Source organism: Tachyglossus aculeatus, chromosome 24, assembly GCF_015852505.1.
Source record: "Tachyglossus aculeatus isolate mTacAcu1 chromosome 24, mTacAcu1.pri, whole genome shotgun sequence".
Classification (NCBI taxonomy): domain Eukaryota; kingdom Metazoa; phylum Chordata; class Mammalia; order Monotremata; family Tachyglossidae; genus Tachyglossus; species Tachyglossus aculeatus.
The window spans coordinates 13,966,674-13,977,720 of record NC_052089.1 but is presented as its reverse complement, the minus strand read 5'-3'; the positions used below and the strand labels follow the sequence as shown (position 1 = coordinate 13,977,720).

Sequence of the window (11,047 nt, the reverse complement as noted above, 5' to 3'; positions counted from 1 at the left end):
CTGCCACTCTCCTCTACCTAGCCATGCTTCTTCTTGGAAAGCGCTGGCATCACGGAGAAACCTAGAAGCACTAGCCTCAGAGATGGCAGAGTGGTTTGGTGGTAGCGGATCTACCCAGGTGGAGAATAATAATAACAATAATAATGGCATTTATTAAGCACTTACTATGGGCAGATCCCTGCAAGCCACACAGGGCTGTGACCCTGGTGCTCCTTGCTTGGGCCTGTCTTCCACCATCACCCCTGTGGAGAACAGAGAGGAGGCGTGGGGGGGAATCTATGGGTGTCGCCATGCTGCTCCTCCAGAGAACAGAGAGGAGGGATAATAATAACAATAATAATGGCATTTATTAAGTGCTTACTATGTGCAAAGCACTGTTCTAAGCGCTGGGGAGGTTACAAAGTGATCAGGTTGTCCCACAGGGGGCTCACAGTCTTAGTCCCCATTTTACAGATGAGGTAACTGAGGCCCAGAGAAGTGAAGTGACTTACCCAAAGTCACACAGCTGGCAACTGGCAGAGCTGGGATGAGGACATGGAGACCCCATGGAGGGCAGCAGGGGGGATGGAGGAATAACCTACCCTCCCCCAGTTTCAGCCCTTTGTCGCTAGGCTGAGGGCTAACACCAAGTGCTTAGTACAGTGCTCTGCACACAGAAAGCGCTTAATAAATTTGATTGAATGAATGAATAGTTTAAACCATCTAGCCAATGGGAAGGTAAAGAGATGAGGAGGCCATTTATCAGATCATCTTGGAAGAACTTCACCTGATAATAATTGTGGTATTCACTATGTCCAGCATGGCTCAGTGAAAAGAGCCCGGGCTTTGGAGTCAGAGGTCGTGGGTTCAAATCCCAGCTCTGCCAATAGCCAGCTGTGTGACTTTGGGCAAGTCACTTCACTGGGCCTCAGTTCCCTCATCTGGAAAATGGGGATTAAGACTGTGAGCCCCACCCACGTGGGACAACCTGATCACCTTGTAACCTCCCCAGTGCTTAGAACAGTGCTTTGCACATAGTAAGCACTTAATAAATGATATTATTATTATTATTATTATATTAATAATGATGATGGTATTTTTTAAGCCCTTACTGTGTGCCAGGAACTATACTAAGTCCTGGGATGGACACAAGCAAATTGGGTTGGATGCAGTCCCCGTCCCACATGGGGCACATAGTCGCAATCCCCATTTTACAAATAAGGAAACTGAGGCACAGAGAAGTGAAGTGACTTACCTAAGGTCACACAGCAGACAAATGGTGGTGCCAAGATTGGAGTCCACAGCCTTCATACTCCCAGGCCTGTGCTCTATCCACTACACCAATAATTGTGGTATTTGTTATGCACTTTCTATAATAATAATAATAACAATAATAATAATGATGATGGTATCTGTTTAGCACTTACTATGTGCCAAGTACTGTTCTAAGCACTGGGTAGACATAAGGTAATCAGGTTGTCCCACTTGGGGCTCACAGTCTTAATCCCCATTTTACAGATGAGGTAACTGAGGCTCAGCGAAGTTAAGTGACTTGCCCAAAGTCACACAGTTGACAAGTGGCAGAGCTGGAATTAGAACTCACGCCCTCTGACTCCCAAGTCTGTGTTCTTTCCATTAAGTCACGCTGCTTCTCAAATAATAATGATGATGACGATGGTATTTTTTAAGCACTTACTATGTGCCAGGCACTGTACTAAGCACTGGGGTGGCTACAAGCAAATCAGGTTGGACACAATGGGAAGCAGCGTGGCTCAGTGGAAAGAGCCCGGGCTTTGGAGTCAGAGGTCATGGGTTCAAATCCCCACTCTGCCAGTTGTCAGCTGTGTGACTTTGGGCAAGTCACTTCACTTCTCTGGGCCGCAGTTCCCTCATCTGTAAAATGGGGATTAAGACTGTGAGCCCCACGTGGGATAACCTGATCACCTTGTAACTTCCCAAGCACTTAGAACAGTGCTTTGCACATAGCAAGCACTTAATAAATGCCATTATTATTATTATTATTACACAATCCCTGTCCCAAGTGGGGCTCCCTGCCTCAATCCCCATTTTACAGATGAGGTAACTGAGGCCCAGAGAAGTGAAGTGACTTACCCAAGGGCACACATCGTACTTGTGGTGGAGTGGGATTTGATCCCATAGCCTTCTAACTCCAGGCCCATGCTCTATCCACTACACCATGTTGCTTCTCTCTATGCCAAGTACTGTATTAAATTTTGTTAGTAGTTTGGTTTTGTTCTCTGTCTCCCCCTTTTAGACTGTGAGCCCACTGTTGGGTAGGGACTGTCTCTATATGTTGCCAACTTGTACTTCCCAAGCGCTTAGTACAGTGCTCTGCACACAGTAAGCGCTCAATAAATATGATTGATGATGATGATGATGGTGAATACGAGCAAATCTGGCTGGACACTGTCTTTGTTCATTCATTCATTCATATTTATTGAGTACTTACTGTGTGCAGAGCACTGTACTAAGCACTTGCAAGGTACAATACAGCAATAAAGAGAGACAATCCCTGCCCACAGTGGGTTTATAGTCTAGAGGGGATTTACAGCCCACATGGCTCATAGCCTTAATCCCCATTTTTACAGATGAGGGAATTGAGGCAAAGAGGAGTTCACCAAGGTTACACAGGAGACAAGTGGCAGAGACCAGATTAGAACCCAGGTCCTTCTGACTCCCAGAGCTGTGCACTACCACTAGGCCACACTAATTTGTTATTCCTCAAAATGAGGCTAATCTTTCAGGGAACCACTCTCGGGTAGTCTCCCTTTTCTCTGTTTTCTGAACCAAACTCCTTTATATGGATACTTTAATACCTACCGCTTTTTAAAATGTGTACCAGGATCCCAAAAGCACTGTTCATAAATATCACTGTCCTGGTAGTTATTCAGTACTTACTAGGTGCTAAGCCTTCAAAGGGCTGCTAATCTAGGGAGTAGTGAAATGCAGATCTTTTAACCATTTCACAGAGGTTAAGGGACTTGTCCAAAGTCCCTTGAGAAGCAGCGTGGCTCAGTGGAAAGAGCACAGGCTTTGGAGTCAGAGGTCATGGGTTCGAATCCCAGCTCTGCCATTTGTCAGCTGTGTGACTTTGGGTGAGTCACTTCACTTCTCTGGGCCTCGGTTACCTCATCTGTAAAATGGGGATTAAGACTGTGAGCCCCCCCGTAGGACAACCTGATCACCTTGTAACCTCCCTAGTGCTTAGAACAGTGTTTTGCACATAGTAAGCGCTTAATAAACGTCATTATTATTATTACTGTGGTCATACAGCATAACAGTAGTAGACCTGGATTAGAACCCGGGCTTTGGAGTCAGAGGTCGTGGGTTCAAATCCCGGCTCTGCCAATAGCCAGATGTGTGACTTTGGGCAAGTCACTTAACTTCTCCGGGCCTCAGTTCCCTCATCTGTAAAATGGAGATTAAGACTGTGAGCCCCCCGTGGGACAACCTGATCACCTTGTAATCTCCCCAGAGCTTAGAACAGTGCTTTGCACATAGTAAGTGCTTAATAAATGCTATTAAAAAAAAAAAAACCAGCCTCTCCTGACTCCCCGTCTCATGTTCTTTCCACTAGACTCCACCCTCTTTTACCAATCTCATAATGCTTTAGTACACTGGGATCTGCCTCAGAAGGGGTGGGGTTTTTGATTCTCAGAGGCAGTGGAGATGGGCAGGGAGGGACAATAGGATAGCATTTTGTAGGGGAATTGTGGGAAACAGAAAAAATAACCATTTATGTTATGACTCCTCCCACCATCTCAGTGGTTGCAGTTTGTGATTTGTTGCAGAACACAGTTCATGTAACAGGAGCCACCCTATCTGGGCACTTGGCTGAGCTCTAGAATAATAATAATGATGGTATTTGTTAAGTGCTTACTATGTGCAAAGCACTGTTCTAAGCGCTGGGGAGGTTACAAGGTGATCAGGTTGTCCCATGGGGGGACTCACAGTTTCAATCCCCATTTTACAGATGAGGTCACTGAGGCACAGAGAAGTTACAAAATCACACAGCTGACAGTTGGTGGAGCCGGGATTTGATGTCTGACTCCAAAGCCCGGGCTCTTTCCACTGAGCCACGCTGCTTCTCATGCTTCTTAGAATGTTAGGAAAACACACAAACATGCACACACATACTCGCACACTATCTTCAAAACTTATCTGGGACTACATGTTGGAGTGTGAGCCCGTTGTTGAGTAGGGACCGTCTCTATTATGTTGCCGATTTGTACTTCCCAAGCGCTTAGTACAGTACTCTGCACACAGTGAGCTCTTACTAAATACAGTTGAATGAATGAGAGTGTTACAGAGGTATTGTGATTCAAATTGAAAACAACATCCTCTCTCCCAAGATTTTCCTTGACCAACAATTTTCTTAAGATATTTTCTGTGTTTCTAGACTTGGCCATTCTTGTGCTTACTTTTCTTTCGCACTTTATTGGACTGAATATTGCATTGATTTGACCACAGATAACCTTTTCCACTTTTATTTTTGGTAACTTATCTCCGGGAAGAGAAGTGCTTTCAAAGTGTCCTGTGAGTGGTATCGAAGGATTTTTCCTGGGCGACTTACACATAGATTGACCTTTTAGGAGTGGTTAGGTCATTGATGACCATGGCATAAGGAATCAAGGATAACTGACATTTGAAGTTGATGGAGGATGCAAGGTAATATATATATATAAGGAAGAATGCACCTAGAAAGAGGTTGATCATTTACTACCTAATAGCTGACAAAGGCAGTTCCTTGCAGATGAATGTACAATGCTGTTAACGTTAATGAATCTTTGTTACCCAGATCCATGAGAGTCATATAATATGAATAATCTTTAGCCAGAGAAAATAAAGTGAGACCAAGCTGCTCTGGAAGCTCCAGGGGCATATAAAGCAAAGTAAATACATTTTGAATGAAATAGCAATTTAATAATTTAACAAACTCAGAAAACCAATAGCACTGGAGACTGGCAGCCAGAGAGAGAGGGTAGATGGTACAGGCTATGCAAATCAGTGTTCAGAGTTCCAAAGAACATTGAGTATTAATGTTTTCAAGACGGCATATGAAGAGTAGTTCCCGTCTGTTATTTTTGAATAATTCCAATGAAAAGAAGTGTATGTTAATTATTGAGAATTTTTATTTCAGATGATAGGTTCCAAAAGAAAGCCTACCATTACTAATTGGAGTTGGTAACTATTCCAATTTTGATGACATTCCTTAGCCTACATATAGCAGGCGAATCCAGCTGGCATTATGAAAGAGGGCGAGAAAGAATGTACAGAGTGTGTAATAGCTCAACTGATAGAGTTGATGCCCATTAGCAGTAACAGCCTCTCCTTGGTGCTCTTTTAATCGATGGTTTTAAAGGCTGAATTGGCAAGTAATCAAAAAGAACTCCTCTATATGTAGAAAAGAGAATAGGGAGGAGAGGAGATAGCAGTAGTGTGCAGGGCTGTGGGCAGAGCATCTGGTTCAGCATTGGAATTCAATTATTCACAGAATAGGAATATCAAAAGCTTGTCTGTTACATTCCTGTGTCTCCAAATGCACTGGAATTATTCAAAGATGGAAATGTCATAACCACCATGGTTGGCCTGTTGCTGACCTCTATTCTGGGTAAATTAAGCCTGTTTTCTCCTGTCCTTTATAAAGATGGAGCAGTTCTTCTTACCTCCTCCTCTTGGAGACGGTTTTTAATATCATCCTTTATCTCTCCTTTTCCCCAAACTCCCAATCCTTCTTCCTTAATCGGTCCTCATCAACAGTGGTATAATATTGAGTGATTACTGTAAGCAGTATCTGAAAGTGATTGTGTATCTGTTTCCTCGTTAAACTGTAATCTCCTTGAGGGCAGAGATTGGGTCTTTTATCTCTATGTATGTTCTCAAACACAGCACAGTCAAGTGGAAAGAGCAGACGGCTGGAAGTCAGGGGACGTGGGTTCTAATCCCAACTCTGCCACTTAGCCCCTCTGGGCTCAGTTTCCTCAACTGTAAAGTGGGGATTAAATATCTGCTTTTCCATTCTAGCCTGGGAGCCCCAGTGTGGCAGGGGCTACGTACTAGAACATAGTTAATGATTAAAAGATACCACTTTGATTATCAGTGATTGGTGAGCAATCCTGAGATGTTCACTTTTTGGCTAGAAGGAAATGATGTGCCCTGAAAATATTTTCTGGATGGGTCGTTATAGTTACAAAATTTCTTATCATGGCTTTAACATGTGACAAGGTGACTGATGATCAAGCTTGCTCTGATGTCTGCCAACACAGCCACCTGCAGTCACACTCAGTTATGGTTTTGAGGAAAACACCTGCATGGAACCCTCATCCTATTATATAAAATTGTTCATAATTAGGAAAATGATAGGCTACAATTATCACTGGAAGAAAATATCTGCCCATATGTGGGTGAGGAGAGAGAGAGAGCATGTACTATGGAGAGCATTAGCAATGGATTAGGAAACTCACAGATGAGAAAATGATAAATTGCAATGCTCCTCTGGCATAAGGGATACCGACCAAGGATCTTAGGTTTTTATTTCTGGAATAACGTTTTCAAGGCTGGTTGGAGATGGAAATATTTTCATTTGTTAGAAATAAAGAAGACTCCTTGGAAGATTTTTCATACCTGCAGAGGATGAAAACATGTTTACCCTTGAGGAACCCGCCTGAAACACTGTAATTCATTGGGAAATACATGAAAGAAAGATTTTAGGTCCACAGCCCTTCAGCTATACACAGAATTCAGATGGAAACAAAAGCTCAGGAAAATGAAAGAATACCTCCAATTTCCCTGCTCAAATAAAACTGACTCACTTTTAAATGAAAAAACAAAGCTGTGTTTAGTTTATGGGAAACCTTATTCATCTTGAAATTCAAAAGCAAGCTCACCAACACGTTGTCATTTGTCACTCTTTGGAATGATGTCTCAGGCAGAACATCCTCATAGTTTCTCCCCAGTATTCGCTATGACAAAAGAATATGAGAACAGAAATGATGCCACCCTGGGTCAGATCCATGGTCTACGCCAGCCAAAGGTTTTGTCTCAGTTAAGACAAGGAACCCCAGAGGAATGCTATGATTGATGCCCTCCTGGACAACTCTTTGTTGGGAAAATCTTAAAGGAGTTAAGGAGTACGGATCAGTGAACGATTAATGATGGTCTTGAAAGGTGAGAATTCTGGCCCTAATTACAGAAACCTTTAAAAAAATTATCAAAAAATTGAACTACTATAACCTCAAGGAGCTGCTTGCTATTGCCACCCACTCCAAGTTAATTCAAAAGAAGACTCTGTCTCCAACTTGAATATGCAGAAAATGCATTAATCTTTTCCTTCTGCAGTTTAGTTCATGAATGCATTTCATTCACAATAAAAACAGGTCTGGGAAAACAACTGTTCATTCATTTATTGTCATATTTATTGAGAACTTACTGTGTGCAGAGCACTGTACTAAGCGCTAAGGAAAGTACAATACAGCAACAAAGAGTAACAATCCCTGCCCACAATGGTTCCTTACAACCACTTGCCCAAGGACATCTTAGACAGTCTTACATTCCCTTAAAATGGTTCCTTCAATCATCCCAGCTGAGTATGGAAGGGAAGCTCTGAATGCTCTATGTGTCTCTTGCAATGCACTGAGAAACAATTTTTAAAGCATTCATGCAAATACTCTGGCCACAGTTGGTCAGACTCTTATCTCTATTTATGAAGTTCTGGCCAATGCACCCGAGGTGGCTAAAGGTTGATTCTGAGTCTGTATGCAGTCTCATACTGAGCTATTTCTGTATGCTGGATGGCAGCGCAAAGGTCACTCTGCTTTCTGTATGGCAAAAAAACAAAAAGAAAGAAACCATGAAGCCAGGGCTTAATCCTCAAGATGCCAAGTGCCAGAGAGGAAGGTCACCATTCATTATTTCAGCTCCAGGTTTTGTGTCTAACTTTAGGGACAGGGTAATAACAAAAGAAAATTTGCCATTCTTTCCACAGAGGGTAGGGGGGACAAAACAAAAAGATGGAAGTCCCTCAAAATGATCCAAATTGAGATATGGAAGAAGGGTAATCATCTGTCCACAAGAATGAGAATTAAAAATTTGGAGTTGACAAGGCCTATAAATCAGTGGCATTCATTGAGCTCTTACTGTGTGCAGAGCACTGTTCTAAGCACCTGGGGAAGTACAATAAAACAATTGCTCAGGAAAATAGGCAGTGCCATTCCTGCTCTGATCGGTCTGACAGTGGCAGGGGGATGCTTCAAAAAAGAACTATGTGATGCTAGTTCTGAACATCTCTCCATATCATAAGATCAACATCACTGAACTTTCACTCATGAACTAATCCAAATGTCTCTTCAATCTGCTGATTGGACTGAGTAACTTCTTGTGGTTCAAAAATCCCTCTGCACATTTATGGGACCTTCTCATCTACAGGGCCTAGCCACACACTGTTAAGTGGGAAGGCCAGGGGTGCCACAGGATGCAGCCATTCTGTGCACGGCCAATTATTCTGTCACTTGGGATCGGTTTACTGATTGATCATTGCACTGATTCTCAGCTGGAGTACTGCAGCGCAGGAATAATTTTTTTCCAAAGGGATAAACCTGACCTGAGAATGTGGGCAAAAAAGGTTGGAAGATAAGAGATCTTTTTCACCCTTCCTACACCCATGAGCTCATGCTGAGATCAGTCTTTTGCTGCCAAGTGTAGAATTCAACCTGATAATCGACCACGGCCCATGTGAATGAGAACACAACAACAACAACATGATTTACACCCCACGCCCCCACCAATATATATTCTTGACTCAGGCTGAACAAATAATCCAGGGTCAAAACTTCTTTCAATAAAAACAACTTAAGAAAAGTTCCTTGAGGAAACAACAGCTCCTTAAATGCATCGGTTCTATTCCATTGTGGCTCATTATGAAAAAGTAACTCATCAAGAGAAATTGTGCACCCACTAACCGCAAGAGAGAACATTATCAAATGTATTTCTTCATTAGTCCACTTTCCATTGATTTTTGGTTCAGGTTTGCAGTTAGAGGAAATAGAGTATTTACTTAGTTTAAGAACAATCAGATGCTTTGCCAGCGAGAGCTAGAAGTCATTACAGTGATGCTCATGAAGTAACTATTCTCTTGGTTTTTTTCCACTAATGTTTCATGCTACCAAATTGCCCATATAATTCATGCTCCTCAGTGTTTAATACTTATCCAGACAACTGAGGTCAAGCTGTAGTTTCAGGATCTGAATTATCCTGATAACCTGTGAGACAGAAACTGTGTATAATCTGATTGCTCTGAATCAGCACCAGTTCTTAATAGAGGGCTTGGAGTATAGTGAGTTCTTAGATGCTGTATGGTTCTCTCCTAAGCAATTAGAACAGTGCTCTGCATGTAGTAAATGCTCGATAAAACCATTGATTGATTGATTCAAGGGCTTAATACAGTACTCTGCACACAGTAAGTGCTCATGGGAGTAGCATGACCTAATGGACCTGGATTTTCTGCACTTCCTTGCTGCGTGACTTTGGGCACAGAGAAGTTAACTTCTCTGTGCCTCCACTTCTTCATCTGTAAAATGGAGATTAAATCCTAATCCTTCTTCTTTAGCTGTGGGACAGGGACTGTGTCTAACCTGACCATCTTCTATCTATCCCTATTCTTAGGACAGTGCTTGGCACTTAATAAGTGCTTAATAAAATAATGAGATACCACTGATTGCTCTTTGAAGATCCTGGATTAATCTCCTGCTCTTAATAAGTATCCAAGTGACTCTGAAAAGAATAGATAATTCCAGATCCCTGAGTGGACTGATGCAAAGGGCTTTTCAGGCAATTTCTCCCACATTAAGGCACTTTGAGAAATTGTGACTGTTGGGCAGTAGTCAGCCCTGAAGTAGTGAAGAATTTGAAGACCAGCAGAAATAACAAGCAACCCCAAGCACTGGGTAGATATGAGAGTCTGAGATCAGGTACAGCCCCTATCCCATTTTACAGATGAGAAAACTGAGGTCCTGGTCAACGGCTGAGTTGAGACTAGAATCGGAGTCTTCTGATTCCCAGAACTCTACTCTTTCTACTAGCCCATTCTGTGTCCTGCTGCTGTTGTAGAACTATTTCTGCTGATGTACCTCATTATTTCCTTCCCTGTGGGTCCATGGTCACTTGTCATTTCTCACTCGTTTCGACTGTAAACCTGATTTATCCGTGTTTTTCTCCCCAGGGCTTAGTACTCTGCTCTGCACATAGTAAGTAGTTAGCAATAATGCTGTTAACTCAGAAGCTACTGTAATCATAGAGAGCGGAGGCTACTGACAATTTAACTTTCTAGAGCATTGGAAGCCCCAATAGCGAGGTGGAGAAGTCACTTCAATTCCCAGGACTTTTTCCAATAGTAACAGGGCAATCTGGGAAAATGTGGCCAGAAGAAGAATCACCTGTTCAATCAGGCAAAGACACATCAACTGGAATAGGTGACTTACTTACCCTTTCTGTGAAAGTGGATGGAATCGTCCTCTCGCAAAGATTGACTCCTAATGTTTTGACTCCTAAGTCTGCATTCCCAGGGATGTGTGGTAAAGTTGGCATTTCAAGTGCTGAACATCTATTCCTTCAAGAAATAAAATCTTCTGGTTCAATTCTTCAACACATTTTATCAAAGGTACATGGGGCTGCTGGCCCTCAGGAGGGATTGGAACGAGGAAGTTCCTGAGGGCAGAGAATTGAAATCACAGTGAAACGCTTTTGAATGCTTAGTCCAACGGGGAAGGGCGCATTGTGCTGAATGATGCTTCCTCTTTCATCGATTTCACTCACAGAAGTTTCATTCCCCAGAGGTGAGCTATCCCACTCACTGAAGCCCACTACAAGGCTCAGCATCGTACAATATCTTTTACCAGGATGTAATGAAACATTTCTATCATAATAAAAACTCAGAATGTAGAAAATGTTACACTAAAGGACACTGTGATTAAAAAATTCAAATAACCTAAGAATAGCCATGTGTTAACAAAAATGGTTATGTCTCAGCACAAATACTGAGGTAAAATAGAGA

General features: G+C 42.4%; 1 long non-coding RNA gene across 1 annotated transcript; it reads right to left on the bottom strand.

Moving 5' to 3' along the window:
• Positions 1 to 6,537: 6,537 nt before the first annotated feature.
• LOC119945072 lies at positions 6,538 to 10,567 on the bottom strand. Its single transcript, XR_005456143.1, has 3 exons — positions 10,480 to 10,567; positions 6,888 to 6,962; positions 6,538 to 6,624 (listed from the first exon to the last, which is right to left on the bottom strand). It is a non-coding gene; the product is annotated as an uncharacterized LOC119945072 (long non-coding RNA).
• Positions 10,568 to 11,047: the final 480 nt, after the last annotated feature.